Source organism: Solanum stenotomum, chromosome 7 (assembly GCF_019186545.1).
Source record: "Solanum stenotomum isolate F172 chromosome 7, ASM1918654v1, whole genome shotgun sequence".
In the NCBI taxonomy this organism is placed as follows: domain Eukaryota; kingdom Viridiplantae; phylum Streptophyta; class Magnoliopsida; order Solanales; family Solanaceae; genus Solanum; species Solanum stenotomum.
In genome coordinates this window covers 20,114,437-20,130,519 of record NC_064288.1, presented here as the reverse complement: position 1 = coordinate 20,130,519, position 16,083 = coordinate 20,114,437, and the positions used below count along the sequence as shown (strand labels likewise).

Sequence of the window (16,083 nt, the reverse complement as noted above, 5' to 3'; positions counted from 1 at the left end):
ACTCCTGAAACTGATGAACCTAGGGCTCTAATACTAAATTGTCATGACCCAAAATTCATATGTCGTGATGGCACATATGTTCTCAACCGATAGGTAAGCCAACCCACTTGTTTTACCAATTTAACTAACTAATTAAAGTGAAAAGATAAACAACAAGTAGATTATCTCGAACACTATGTCTGTCAAAAGTATGAAGCGCGAAAAGCAAAAATACAACCCGAGATTTTGGTGTCATAAGTACAAGAGCTTCTAAAATATGGTGCATGTATGAAACTCAAATGACAAGTCTAAACGTAAGAAATATCTTGTCTAAATACTAAAATAATAGAATAAATAATGAGATAGATGGAGGTGTGGACCACGTAATCGCCAAGCAGCTCACTACAACTCCAAGATAATTCAAGCTCGGACTCTTGTACCCAAATCTAAAATCAAGTTCTTAATCTTGATGCCACTTAATATGTCAAGTCTCATATTTCCTAAATTCAAGTCTAGGGTTAAGTCTTAATTCCTCCAAATAACAAAATTTTCATGATATTTATATAACACAATACACCTAATATTTAATTTCTTGACTCACTATATCAAAACTTGTATCAATCTAAAAATCATGAAAAGGAAACCGAAATCAAAACAATTACACTATTTGTAACTCCTCACCATGGATAGAACGAAAAAGGAAATAAATAATATGAGAGATGCCACCCAGTTCCTATTCACCCTTCTTTTTTTTAAAGACCTGGGAGGCCCGTTTTATTAAAATGATAGAAATATACAAATGGACTTAGCCCAAAGTGCTAAGTCCATAAAATCAGCAATAAATTAAATAGAACAAAAACATCAGAAAAGGAAAGTGGAAAGATCAGTCCTCTGGAATTGCATCTCCACCACGACCTCTTCATCGATTAGCCATGGAGCTCAACAAATTGAGCTCCCAACTGGACCTCTCAATCGTATATCATCAGTTGAGGTAGGTGAAGGGGTCTCTGGTAGAACGAAACATTGATTGCCAGTGAGAAAAAGGTACCCACTAACTCGGTCTTTATCTCTTTTGAATGTTGATCTTTCTTCCATTGTAGGACTCAGATTCAAACTCAGGTGATGGCCTCCTCGATGTCAACCATGGTTCTTTACATCACTAGCCACTCATTATCATGATTACCCCCAAAAATTACAATCATTACTTAAATAATTTTACCATTGAAAATTGTCTCCAAATTAAAAAAATTCTCTAACTTTCTTTTTTTTTAACCCACGTAGAACACAACATTTATTGAACATCTAATGCCTCTGAACCTAAAATCCATTATAAAGAGTTCAAAATTTGAAGTCTTATTTGAATGTGGTCTTCTCGTCTTGCGGCGTTCCTTTTCCCCTTTCGCCTTTCTTTTACTTACTCAAATTATGATTTAAAAATATTAAATTTCACTAACTTATTTCAACACATGGGTCAAGTGGTAAGGATATTAAATAAATTATGGACTTGGTCCATTAATTGTAAGCTATTTTAATTATATAATAAATAGTTGTTAACTAAATAATTGTTGTTACCAAATAGTTCAAAATTTCCATTTAATTTTTTATGGGAAGAGTCAAAATAGTCCTACTGCTCAAAACTACCTAACGGGTCGTTACAGAGACTTGAAGCTTGAAGCCTTAATTTCTTCCTTGAACTTGAGAGATGGTGAGTTTTGATGAAATTTGAGAATTTGAGAGAATGAGAGGGTTTGGGTAGATTTAGGGATTAAAAGGTAATTATAGGACTTAGAATTAGGGTCAAAACGACATACTATAGGCATTAAATGCATAGGAAAATACCCAAATATCCTTAAAAATTAACCGTCAGAGTGATCTGCCGGTTGGACCTACGATCCGTAGAACTTTCTACGGACCGTACTGGTCAACCCTAAACCAACTTTAGAAACCCAGAATTCAATCATTTTCCACAAGACCTTTCTACTATCCGTTGTTCATTCTACTTCCGTAGAACACAAGTTCAAGTCCAAAATTTCACTAAGTCTTGTTCAGTTCTACAAGTGCATCTACAACCTGTCCAAATTTCTACGGCTCGTCCTGGCTACTCGTAGGTCAAACTTCAGAAACTTGAATTTTTCCAAAATCTTTTCTCAACCCTACGACTTCCCTTTTACAGTCCGTAGAATTTCCTACGCTCCATAAATAGAACTCATAGTCACTGCCTCAGTGCCAAAAATCTGAATTTTCCTTTCCTTTCAACTTTTCATTTTTTGAGGTGTTACATTAGGGTCTCATGTCGGTGGATCATTACTAGGACATGCCTTTTTCCCACTTTTAAAGTGTCATGATATGTGTGGCACGGTATCTAATGCGGAGTGTGTGCCTCGCACTACGGACCCTTATGTCTACACTACCTTGGCTTCATTTCTATTTGAGATGTTTAACTTTGAGTTTTACTCCTTTCATGTTAATTCTTGTGTTTAGCCTATAGTCTAATCACATATATTAGCTCTTCACAACAATTATACTTAAAATACATAAATATACGTGATTTTATACTCAAAAATTAAACTAAAATATTAATAAAATGTAGTGCTTAGACGCGTAAATATGCCCCAGATCATTCTTCCACCACTCATAGTATATTGCATTGAAGAGGGGTGATCTGGTGGTTGAACCGCCTTCCTGAGCAGTTGGTGGTGCAACCATATGATCCATTTTAAGGAGTTAATCTTATGATGAAAAGACATGTTATTATACCAATTGAATATTATAGCACCCTACAATAGACTTAATTACTATGTAACAGATTTGACTTAGGTTAATCAAGTTCAACTAATAAAATAAAGTGCAAAATAAAACAGCATTACATAATGATTTACAATGAAATACCTCCTTTCTTAAGAGAGTAAAAATCACAACCTACAGTGTGTAGGATTTTCAGCAACCTGCACTAATCTCAAAGAGAGGTTTTAGATTACGACTATATAATCAAAGAGACTAACTCTTGTACCTTAAACACATTTATTTTCTCCAATTGTTGAACTCAATAAAAAAAAAACTAACTTTAGCCTTCAAATACATAATCTTACTCCAATTAATGAACTCAACAAAGACTAATAACTTTAGCCCTCAAGCACGTCAATTTGCTCCAACTGATGAACTCAACAAAGACTAAGAAATCTAGGCTTCAACTAAACAAACTTCAACCATAAAACAACTCCTAATCAAACAAAACATCAATAGTCAACCGTACAGTCTCGACTATACCTAACAACTAGTAAACCAGGTTCAATGGTGTTGCAATGAAATCCTTCAGTTTGCTCTAATGGCTATTGCTCTCAAGATGAATTCCTGGAATATGCAATTGGTGCGACCCATGGTAAATCTTTATGTCATATATATGTTGGTGATTTTTCATGTCCTATAATATCATGTATTAGAAATTTTACTTCGAATAAAACATTGCATCCTATAAGAAAATTTGTGGTTTCCTTTCTTTTACACGTCTACTTGTTGACTTCTCTTTGGACTTTATTCTCGCTCTTTATTTCTTTCCTTCTTTGGTCCTCTATTTTCGCTATTAATTTATTTCCCTCCTTCCTTCTTTATTTTTGTTATTTATTTCCTCTTTTTGCTTCTCTATTTTGTTGTTTATTCTTTCTCTCTTTAATTTAATCTTATTGTATTTGTACATGATGTTTTTGTCCATTCTACATGTCTGGGGAACTAATTCACCTGATAATATATATATAAGACAACAAATAGTGAATTATGTTCACTTTATCAATCATCAAAATTAGATGCATATTCTACTATTTCCTAACAAGTTATGTAGGGGATTAGTATTATAAATATGTAATATGTGTACGTTTTTTTATTTGTCTAATTTATTCTGTTAGAATTGTTAGCTTTTTAAATAGAAAAAAGACAAGTTACAATAGAGGATATATATATATTCTTGTCATTTTGTGTTTCTATCCAAGTATTACTAATAGTTTTGGTTATTCTATCTTCTACATTGCATAAGATAATATATATAATTTTTTCATAATTTATTCATGTATTTGTTATGCGAAAAAAATATAAAGTAAATGTTGTATTATCAATGCTATATTTTATGTGTAAAATAAAAAATTAACCAAACATTGTATAATTTATGTTAAATTTTATATGAATATTGTTTTTCTCCATTATCTATATTATATTTAAAGTATGAAGATTCTTAGAAATGTTCGTTGAACTTTTTGCCCTTCATTAAAAGAACCTACAATAGACAAATCAGTCATTTACTATTTTCCTCAAATAATTGTCATTTAGTTATTATCATAATATTTAAGACTTTAAAGTTGATTAAATTTATAGCTTTTAAATTTTTACTTGTTTGTTTTTCTTTACATATAAGAGCTTAATATCAAGCAGATTTTATACATTAAATATTTTCTTATTTGAACAAGATAAAAATTCTATTTTTTGTCTTTAAAATAAATTAAGAGTTATCTTGTTTATATTTTGCGACAATACAAGTTTTTTTCTTTTTTGTTGGGTTTGAGTATGTATGTCATGTATATTATTTCAACTAAGATTATGAAATTGAAATTTTATATGTGATGATAAATTTTATAACTAATAGATCTTTTAACTAAGGAAAAAATTCACAAAAGTATAATTACCTAACCTACAATACACAAAAAAATGCAAAACTTTACATTACAAATAAAAAATGACATGGTATGTAAAGTTATAGATAAAATTGACTCTAAATAGCCTCAGTCTAGTGTTTATGTAAGTATTATGTATACACAGTTGACAATATGTATACAAACCTAATTATATGCATTAAAATATTTTGACAAAAAATAATATACCTATCAAACGTACACATCAATAGCTACACAGCATACTTGTGTATATTTATAATGTAAACAAACTAATTATAAGTAATGTATACTTGCTCTATTTATCATGTCACAATCAATGTATATCATAAATTTTGAACAAAATAAAAAAAGTATACATCAACTAAATTAACACATTAAATAAATGTATATAACGATAATGTAGAATATAGTTTAATGTATGTATGTGTGTGTGTGTATATATATATATATATAATAAAAATACGCTACATGTATACATAAAATTTCATTTATAAAAAAACCTAGATATGTATACTAATAATGTATACAAACAAAATATACATAATGTATTTACCATGTCACAATTAATGTATACAATAAATTTTGAACCAAATAAAAAATTAAACATCAAGTAAATCAACACATTAAATAAAGGAATAATTAAGCAAAACGACCCTTCAATCATAAATCCTTACCCAAAATAAATCAATTATTATTTTATTAAATAGAAAAGGAAAAATTACATAAATAAACAACTTATTTTTATCATATTCTCCAAAATTCTTTACCATTTGAAAAAATTACAAAAAATTATATTCTCTCTTATTCTCGGATACATCACTTTATGTGTTGTATCAGTTGGATACATCACTTTACGCGTTGTATCGGTTGGATACATCACTTTACGCGATGTATCGGTCGAATACATCACCTTACGTGATGTATAGAAAAGTACATGACGTATCGAAACGTTGAGTGTTGTATCGGAACTTTGAGTGTTGCATCCGAAATCGAGACACAATGTATTAGGACATTGAGCGATATATCTGAAACCGGGACGCAATGTATCCAGACGTTTTTGGATGTATTCAAATTCCACCAAATTCAAGGAATTTTGTAATTTGAAAAAGAATAGGGATGAAACGTAATTAGCTCATAACACAACAAGATTTGTGTAAAATTTCAAATAAAAAATGGTCATTTGGCAATTTTTTATGGAAAGCGAAGTGCAATTTGCGGTTTCTTCTTTGCCTTCTTTGGTCTTCTTCTTCCGGAAATTATGACTTCTTCTCTCTTCGTTCCTTCCGTCCTTCCTTCTTATTCTTCCTAATTTCTTCGTTAATTTCCTCCTCGTCCCCTTTGTGTTCTTCTTCCATATTCAAAGCTCGATTTTCCCTTTTTTTTAAAGTGAAAATTAGAAAACTAGTCATAATTTCTAACATAATTAGTAAAAACATCTATACTTTAAAATAATTATTAAAAATGTCAATATTTTTTAGAAAATATAATGTATCCTACTATAATTAATTTGCTTTCCTTTTATTTCTCAAATCAGTCCCATATTGGATTTATTTTTACCTCATTACCCACTTTCACCTCTTTCTAGGTTTTTACTCCAAATCCCTCATTTCCCTCTCTTTCTCTTTTGATAGGTAACATTTTCTTTTTTCAATTATTTTCAGAAATACATAAAAATCTCCCAAAAGATATTCACAACAATCCATTGATTTAGGAATATATTTTTATTTTTATTTTTATGTATTTTATTGATTTGCATTTGTTTAAATCTTTCAATGTGTTTGCTTATATAATTGCTTAGTAAATCCTCTATTTTCAATTAGGGGTTTTGATAAGGAAAAATTCAGAATTCTTCTCTAATGGTGGATTCAAAGAGGACTACCAGAGGTATTCCATTTAATGATCGATTTTTTCATTTTTTGATCTTTGTATCACTCCAGGACAAGTCGATAATGTAGGATCGACGGCTAGAATGGTGGAAGAAAGCAGATCTAACCATCTACATGACTCTATTCACATGCAAAACCTTCCTCAATTACAGAATATAAACATTATCAATAGCAAGGACACAAACAATGAAAAGAAGAGAAACCGATAGGCTCTTCGTCTACCAGTAGTGAAGTCGAAAAGGTTGATGAAGATCAAATGGTGGATGAACAATTTCATGAAGATAAAATTGCTTTATGTGCATATGTATTCCCTTGTTCCCTTTCAAATTTAAATAATCTAGGAATATAATATGTATTCCCTTTTGTAAAAAAATTACTAAAGTACAATGTATTTATCAGTTTTTCATTGGTTTTTATACATAAATTTTGTATTCATTCTAACTGTATGCCATCAAGTTTTGTAATCTTATCTTCATTTTGTTTTCATACTATGAATTGATTACAACTTTTGTAGTTTATAATATCATTTTGTTGGAATCTTGTGGAATACAACATATTTTTGTATTTTTGTATGCCTGTTAGTTTTGTATTTATGTCATTAAATTGTATTCATCCATGAAGCAGATACAAACTTAGTAGTTCATAATAGTATCTTTGCAGCTGATTGTGTGAAATACAACATAATTTTTGTTTAGATACAATTTTTGTAGTACATAATATTATTTTGTGGGGATTATGTGGAATACAACATATTTTTTGTTATATTGCTTCTTATTTTGTATTTCTAACTGTATGTCATCAAAAAATTTGTATTTCTGTCCTCACAATGTATCTCAATATCTCTCTATTTAAATCTCAGTTTAAAAGTTTAAAATATTATCTCCCATGATTTTCTCCTTTTTGTTATTAACTAATTGTATTCTTTAAAATTAACCAAATGAAAAAAAAAACATAATCATCCCTATAACAAAAGAAAATATTGACATTTTTCATAAATATTGAAAGTGTGGCTAAGGGGTCCTATTAAATGCTAAAATATTGACATTTTGAAAAATTTTCCTTTAAAATTGACGTATTATAAAATTTAATCATTTCGAGCGAATAATATATCAAAAGACTCGAAACATTGAGGGGAACTCATATCTAAATTTTGAGATTGTTTAGAGGAGATTTGAGTTGGTTGAGATTGAAAAATCGGTCTGCAAAGTATATTTATTGTATCAACAATATATATGCAATGTACACTTGATTGTATCAACAATATATATAGATGTCTAGTTATGCATCATCTATACATAAGTATCCACTACTTATACAATATCAATATATTATAATGCAATGTATATTTTATTCTATCATCAATGTATATAAAATCTAGTTATACATCATCTATATATGTGTGTATATTATTTATATAATATTAATATATTATATATACATATTGATACATTACATATACATATGCTCATTTTATTGAAAATATTTTTTATTGTGGTACATATATCGCTAATTTTAGGTTATTTTATGTAAATGAAAACTTGACTATATTTGGTGCAAATGAAACTACTTTATTGCATATTTATGAAATTTACCCAAATAAATTTATACAACAATAAAGCGCAATATAGTTAATGTATACATAACAAATTTAATATGCTATATGTATTAATAATTTTTTCTTCCTAATAATACAAAGGAGTACAAAGATGATTAATATTCTTATACAAGTTACCGCAAGAATTGAAATATTAAACCGCTAAACTTGCGTTGATTGGAAATACGTCTGGAAAATTTTATTACCATAAAAGTACCATTTTTTATTCTCTTTGACAATTTTTGCCAATATTTTTAGGTAGGGGTGTTCATGGTTTGGATAAAAATCGATCCAAACCGAAAAACCAAACCAAACCGATTTAATTTGGGTTTTGGTTTGTTTTGGTTTTAGATTGTTAAAAACCGATAGTATTTGGTTTGGTTATGGTTTTGTTCGAAAAAAAATTGAAGAAATAACTGAATCGAACCAACAAGTTATATACATAAATTTTATTATTATACATACATAATATATTATATTCATAAACAATTTTAAAGATTTTATATATGTTTCATCAAAATTTATTTATAATTTACTTATGAAAGAAAAAATGTCTAAGGTGAAAACATTTTTCTTATTGGTTTCATGTATATGAGTGTCTATGGAAATTCTTTGTGGGACTGAAAATGTCATTGTCTCTTCCTTCTATGCCAAAATAGTGAATTTTGAAGTTTTATTCAGTAAATTCAATGATCGAAAGTTCTGTAATGCTAGTCATTCTAACTATTTATTTTTTTTGAATGGATTGTTGTCACTTTTTTCACGTTTTGAATGAATTGTTTCTTTTATTTTTATGTATGGTTAATAACCGAAAAACCGAACCAAATCGAACCAAAACCGAAAACAACCAAACCGATAAATGTATATTATATTTGGTTTGGTTTGGTTTTGATAATTTTAAAACCGATTAAGTTGGTTTGGTTTTGGTTTTGACCAATAACTGACCCAAACCAAACCGTGAACACCCCTACTTTTAGGGCTAAACTTTGTTAATCTTTTTTTGGGTTAAAACTTGTAAATTCTATTTAGGACTTGTACTTACATGTCAATCTCTCCATATTTGTTTTTTACAAAAATGTTTTAAAAACTTGATAGACACTATTATGCACCTAATATATATATTATGCAAAATTATAAAGGGTATTTATATACCACATATAATATATACAATTTTATACATTATTATGCAAACTAAAATTTTTATCAAACTTCGTCGGTTAACTTCTCTCAAACGGCATGATGAAATCTTCTAAAAATTTATGAAAAGATAGATATATTGATGACCTATCATCCTCAATAGGTGAAATATCATGAATCAAGACAAATTTGAATAGAAAATATTCCCCAAATTTTCTTACAAATTGCTCTTGGAATTTTGCTACATTAATTATGCCTGTAATTTGTGCTTTTTTGAAGTTATAGATGGAATTTTGAATGATTCTTTTTGCATTGGGTTCATTTAAGTTTCTTATTTGGGCCAATTCAAATAAGTATTCAAAACCTTGGTTAGATTATGTAAAGTAACTTTATGGATTACACTAAAGTATAATTATCTCTTTGATTAATTGAAATATTATAAATCTTTATATAGAATAAAGTCCTAATAAACATTAACTTAGTGATACCAATTTATGTGCAAAAACTATTAGTCATATTGTGTCAGTATAATAATTTCTTATATGTAAATAGATTTTCAAATAAATATTGGTATTGCGATACTGATTTAGTGACAAAATAATTGTGTTGTTAGCATTTTAGTAGATGACTTTCAGTTTTCTTCCATAGCAACTTTCAGATTGTAATCTTCTGTTTTATCATGATCTTTTTTGTTATTGTTAATTTGTTACTAGCAATTGTGTTAAATTATTATTCATATATAATGAAGTTCATTTTTCCATTTACCTATTGTATAATGTGTGTTTTACCTATTGTTACAAGCAATTGCGTTAAATTATTATTCATATTTAATGTTAATTTGTTACAAGCAATTTAAAAATTCGACACAAATTTTTTTTACCTATTATATCCTCAATTAATTATTTTGAAAAAGTTAGAACTTCTTGAAATCTTAAATTTTTAATTCATTCACTTCATAATTAATAGGGGTAAAATGATAAACTCGCTATGTCAATTATTGTTTTCTTAAAAGGTGTCTCAATTCAAAAGTAGACAAGTAATTAGGGACATAGGGAGTGTTTAACTAATAATGATAAGAAAAAATCCTTTTGGCCAGAATTTGGCCAAAAAATTAAAAAAAGTATGTTATTTTACCTTTTTAAACATTTTTACCCTTCTAACTTTAATGCATTTTAATTAAAAAATGGAAAACAAATCAGTTTAACTTTAAATAAAAAGAATACTATAGACTTTTTTAATTTTCTGGCCAAATTTTCTGGCCATTTATCATTACCCTAATGATAATTAAATTATGTATAAAAATTATGCTAATTTTAACATATAAATAAGGACATATCCTTTTGGCTAGAAAATTTGGCCAGAATGGTATTTTACCTATGTTATTTTTACCTTTTTGAACATTTTTACCCTTTTAACTTTAATATCTTTTAATTAAAAAATAGAAAAAAGATCAATTTATTTTAAAATAAAAAAGTTATTATAATTTTTTTAAATTTTTGGCCATTTATTAGCATTACCCTATAAATAATTCCAACCAACCACCAATTGAGGTGTAAATACATTGGTTAATGGAAGAGCGGTGGAGTTTTTCACTACTACTACTTCCATGTTCCTTTTTATTTGTCCAATTTTGACTTTTTACTTGCAATTTTTGACAAATCAAGAATTATCATTTTTATCTATTATATCTTCAATTTATTTAGATAGTTAACGTTTTTGAAAAAAGTAAAACCTCTTTAACGAGTAAATCAATTTTGAAATTCTATCAATTAATAGAGGTAAAATAGTAAATTCATATCCATTATTATTTTATTAATATGTGTGTCAAATCAAAAATGAATAAGTAAATAGACACATTCGGAAGTATTAATGAAAGAGTTGGGACAGCGCGCCATTCACGCCACACTTCATAAAAACCAATCCCCGATAACTGAAATCCCTTTGTTCAAGACACAAAGTCATCTTTTGAGTATTATTTTAAAACTTCCATTACAATATTCAAATCATTAAACTATTAATCTTTAGGGTAAAGTCAATTAATGACATTAATCAAAGTACTACTATATTACTCTCTCTATCTCATATTAATTCTCTCATTTCTCTTTCACACCCTCTTTAAAAATCATAAATAAAAATTTCATATACTATTTTATTCTTAATTTTTTCAATATAATCAATATTATTATTTATTTTACGGCAAATGAAAAAAGTTAATTAACTTTATAAATACATAAGTATTTTGTGACTAAATAATTTTAAGGCTTAAATCATCTGTGGCCTCTTAAAGTTGTTCGCATAATTCACTTAGACACTTCAACTAAGGCTAGTACCTATTGAACACTTTTATCTATTCAAAACTTGTTCCTATTAAACATTTTTTTCCGATAATAAGTAAAAAAAATCAAATGTGTGTAATGCACTTGATGTGATGTGGCAAAATGATTATTTAAAAGATAACATGTGGCATAGGGTCCAACAATTATAGAAAAAAAAATTATGTTAAAAAGAATGAAAATTATTTCAAATAAAATTTTCCATCTAATTTAAAAATAAAAATAAATGAGAAGTCCAGCCCTACCCAGCCCCTTTTCTTCTTCATCTTCTTCCTAACAAGATTTTTTTTCTCAAATGACAAAATTCAATATATTTGTTAATTGTTTTTATAATTATTTTTTATTCCTAATACAAGAGAGAAAAAGATATTCAAAGAGACTGATACAAGAGTGATGAAGAAAGAGAATTTTTCAATCGATAGCAAAGAGAAATCGACTTGAAAGGGGTGAGGGTGGGGACTTTTTTTCTATTTTGTTTTTGTTTTAAGAATTAGTATTACTTTTAAATTATTTTTTAAAAAAAATAAACTATTTAAATGCCAATAGGTAAAAAGTATTAAGTTTTTTTGAAAAAATAAAAATAAAATAATATTTAAAGTTTTTTCACGCGCTCAGCTGAAGTGAAAAACACTTTTTTTGCCACATCAACATTTTGTGTTTAATAGGTATACTTTTTGAAATAGTTAGGTATTCAATAGGTAATAGTCATAGTTGAAGTGTCTATGTGAAATCTGCAGACAACTTTAAGGGGCTGCAGATGACTTAGACCTAATTTTAATAATATGGAATACCATTAGAGGATGTAGTGCAGTAGAAGGAATTGTTCTTTTTTTAATTAGATTCGAGTCTTGAGTATGGAAAAATTCTTGATAGATAGTGCAACCCCCAAATGAGGCTCTATCGATGCCACATAAATCTAAATTAGTTGAACTATGATGCAAATATCTAATACCGAACGAGAAAAACAAACTAATATAGAAGTGAGCTAGGGAGTTAGTAGATTGAGACAACGTCACTCCTCCAACTAATGTGAAGAATAGTCCGTTTTAAGACAAAAGTGTTGAGTTGAGAGTTAGCATTTTTATTTTATTAGGACTACTCCTTTTTATGTTTTCTTATATGAAAAGGAGAAAATTGGTTCATCTATCAACCATTTTCACTGCCCAATTTTTGTTTTTTTCATCCATATTTATTTCTTAAACCCAAGTTTAATAGTAAAAAAATACCTTGTAAAGAGGAATTTTAACTTATAAATCCTTCCCTTTCTCTTGTGGTCAAAGGATGTTAACGTGACTTGATTATTCTAATCTTTTGGTTTTGTACTTGCAATCGTTATTAACAATGTGAAGTAGGATATTATTGTTATTTTCCTCTTTCTTTATTACTATTAATTTTAGATCTTTGGCATTTCTTTATTTTTAAACAACGTGACAAGCAAGGCTGCAGAATAAAAAACAAACCCTATTTTGTTATTTTGTCAATATGTTACACTTTTCAATGATAGACATATATATAATATTGTTGGTCAAAGAAACTTAGGTTTGGCGTAGCTTAAATGGAGGGCAATGGTTTTAATTGAGTTGTCGATTCTCATTGCTATTCTGTCCATTTCCCAATGAGTTAGGTAGGATTCTTCAACTACTCTATTCCATTCCATTCTATCCAAATATGTTTGAGGACATGCGAATTTAATGTTATTGGGGTAAATATAACCTTTTTTAGAGTATAATGACAAATATAATCATTTTTTAGAGTACAAAAATAAATATATTAATGACATGAGGAGTTAATGTCGTAGGGATAAATATGATTCTTTTAAAGATTATAAGGGCAAATATGACCCTATATTTGTATGAAAAGGGTAAATATGTTGAAAAGTATAACTAAGGGCAAATATGACTTATTTGTGAGAGTACAAGGACAAATATGACCTTTTTCGTTAATTATATTTTAGAAAACTAATTTGACTAATAATATTTAACATGGAAGATCATTAACCATCGCAATGAAATGAAGCCCACATCTCGGTGTGTTAATTAACACTTGATATCCTTAATCTTAGCCTATTGGGCAATTCTTTCTTCATGACTAACTTTAAAAGTTGACTTAAATTCAAAATTCATTTACTTATAACTTTATGAAAGTAACCTGAGCTAGCGTTTGATTATAGATTTCAGATCGATTTTAAAAATTTATTGTAAAAAAATTGTTTGATCATGAAATTTGATCAGATTCCTCAAATATTATCAAGTTCTCAAATCTGATCTGATTGTACTTTTCACTCACAAAACTTCAAATAAAAATCAAGTAAATTACAAATTCAGACACAACTTCAAAAACTTAAATTTTTAAATTTCAACTTCAAAATTTATGGCCAAACAAAAGTTTATTGACCAAGCAAAAATATTAAGATGTTGTCACGACCCAAAATCGGGTCATGATGGATTATATATGGAAACATGCCATAGTATAGATCTGTAAGTATGATACAAAATATACAAAAGAAGCCCAAAAGTGACCAAGAAGAAAAACTAATACGAGACCTAATCCCCAGACCTAATGTCACTAATACATGAGCTACTAAGTACAGAAAAGCTATATATACAAAAGAACTGACTAATCAAGATACATAATACAAGTAAGTGCAAAAGAGGGAAAGCAACAAGTTTATGAACGCTAAGAGCTCAGCACGATCCATATATGTGACAGCCAAGGAAGATCATGCTCACTTGGGGTGGCTCGTACTAAGATCTGCATCAGAAAAAGAAGCAAAAGTGTAATATGAGTATCAAAATACGGGGTACTCAGTAGACATCACAGACTGGTCGAGCTCAGAAAGATCATATATATATAATAAGCAAAATGATAGTTCTAACAGGAGTCTGGTATAAGGCTAAAAGTAACCAAAACTATCGGCACGGAAGGCAACAACAACTTTACCACACGACAATCAATCAAACAATGAAATGATCTGCACATGTGCCAATGCATGTTTAAAGTAAAAAAGTATCGAAATTATCTCATTGGCTATTCTATGGACCCCCAAGATAACTACAGAACCCGCCTCAACTCAACTACAAATGTAATAATAGTTAAAAAAATAATAATACGAAATTCAATCTGCAGGCTGCTGGAGCTTATGAACATATGTCTAATAAGACAAAAATGATACATTTTCTCTCTATCAGTAAAATCAATGAAAATCAATAATCCTGCTCCCTCGAAGCTAAATTCAGTAGAAAATATAGTAAGTATTCAAGAACCTCTTTTCTTTCTAAAATCAAATGCAATTATGTTATCAATATGCCATGAACATGATTTCATGCCACCACAACCCAAACATTCTCACAAATCAATTTATACAACACACAACCGGGTAGACACTCGTCATAAGATAGTCGTACTAATTTGGAACTCTAGCTAATCCAAGCCCAAGGACTCAGGCCCAACAGTTCAATCAATAAAGCGATAAACTCGAAACATAACTCAAAAAAGACACACACAAAAAAAAAGCAATCAATGTGCATACCAACTAATTTCCACACTACCTAAGAGCATTCTTAGGATCTAAACCACAATCAATCCAAGACACAACCTAAACTAAGACTTATCGACTAAAATACTAAACTAAATTATCTGAAATGACAAATAAATCTCACTAAAGGTAAAATACACCTACTAACTAATCCTAAAGCATTTATAACTATCAACTATTCCAAACATACATAATCAAGCTAAGAAAAGTCTAAAAAAGAGAAATCATAACCTACCTCTAGACTGAAATCGCACACGAATGACTACTCAGGTGTTTTTCCCTTTCGAAGAGCCTCGAAATGTTTTCAAGCTATCAACAACTCGATGGGAATGCAAAAACAAGCACAACAATATCCATATTAATATGATAATTTGAACTTGAAAATACAAACCCAAAAACGCAACTGTGGAACCCCCACACAGAGTCATAAAATTGACTTCGTTAGGAGGTCCCAAACTGCTCAAGAAAGTTGTGCCCCGAAAATGGGTACAATCCGAGCCACCATTTAGCCAAAACAGTCCCTCCAAAAATTAGCTCAACAAGGATCAAAAAGCTAAATCAAAGAGAAATTTATGGAAATTACCCAAGGTTAGTTAAAGATTCAACCACCTCAGAACGTGTCCATGCGATTCCCCAACACAACTCAACAAGAATCACGCAAATCTGTCAATAATTTCTCTCCAAATCGCCAAAATACTAGGGATGTGTTTGGTATGAAGGAAAATGTTTTCCTGGAAAATAAGTTGGTTTTTGACTTATTTTCTCATGTTTGGTTGGTGAGTAGAAAATATTTTTTGGAAAAGATTTTTAGTGTTTGATTTATGAATGAATTTTTTTTTTGAGAAATATCTTTTATTTTTACTAGGGTATAAATAATTTTTGAAATTGAAATTTTTTTTAAAAAACAAACTTAAATTTTTTTGGGGGTGGGGTGGGGGGGTGGTAGGGGGTGGGTTGAGGG

The 16,083-nt window shown here is 28.9% G+C and overlaps 1 long non-coding RNA gene across 1 annotated transcript in view; it reads right to left on the bottom strand.

Moving 5' to 3' along the window:
- Positions 1–14,027: 14,027 nt before the first annotated feature.
- The window catches only part of LOC125871419 (uncharacterized), a 3,888-nt gene continuing 1,832 nt past the window's right edge, over positions 14,028–16,083 (bottom strand). The window contains exon 2 of the long non-coding RNA XR_007447010.1: positions 14,028–14,338. This is a non-coding gene — a long non-coding RNA (uncharacterized LOC125871419). The remainder of the gene's footprint in view (positions 14,339–16,083) is intronic.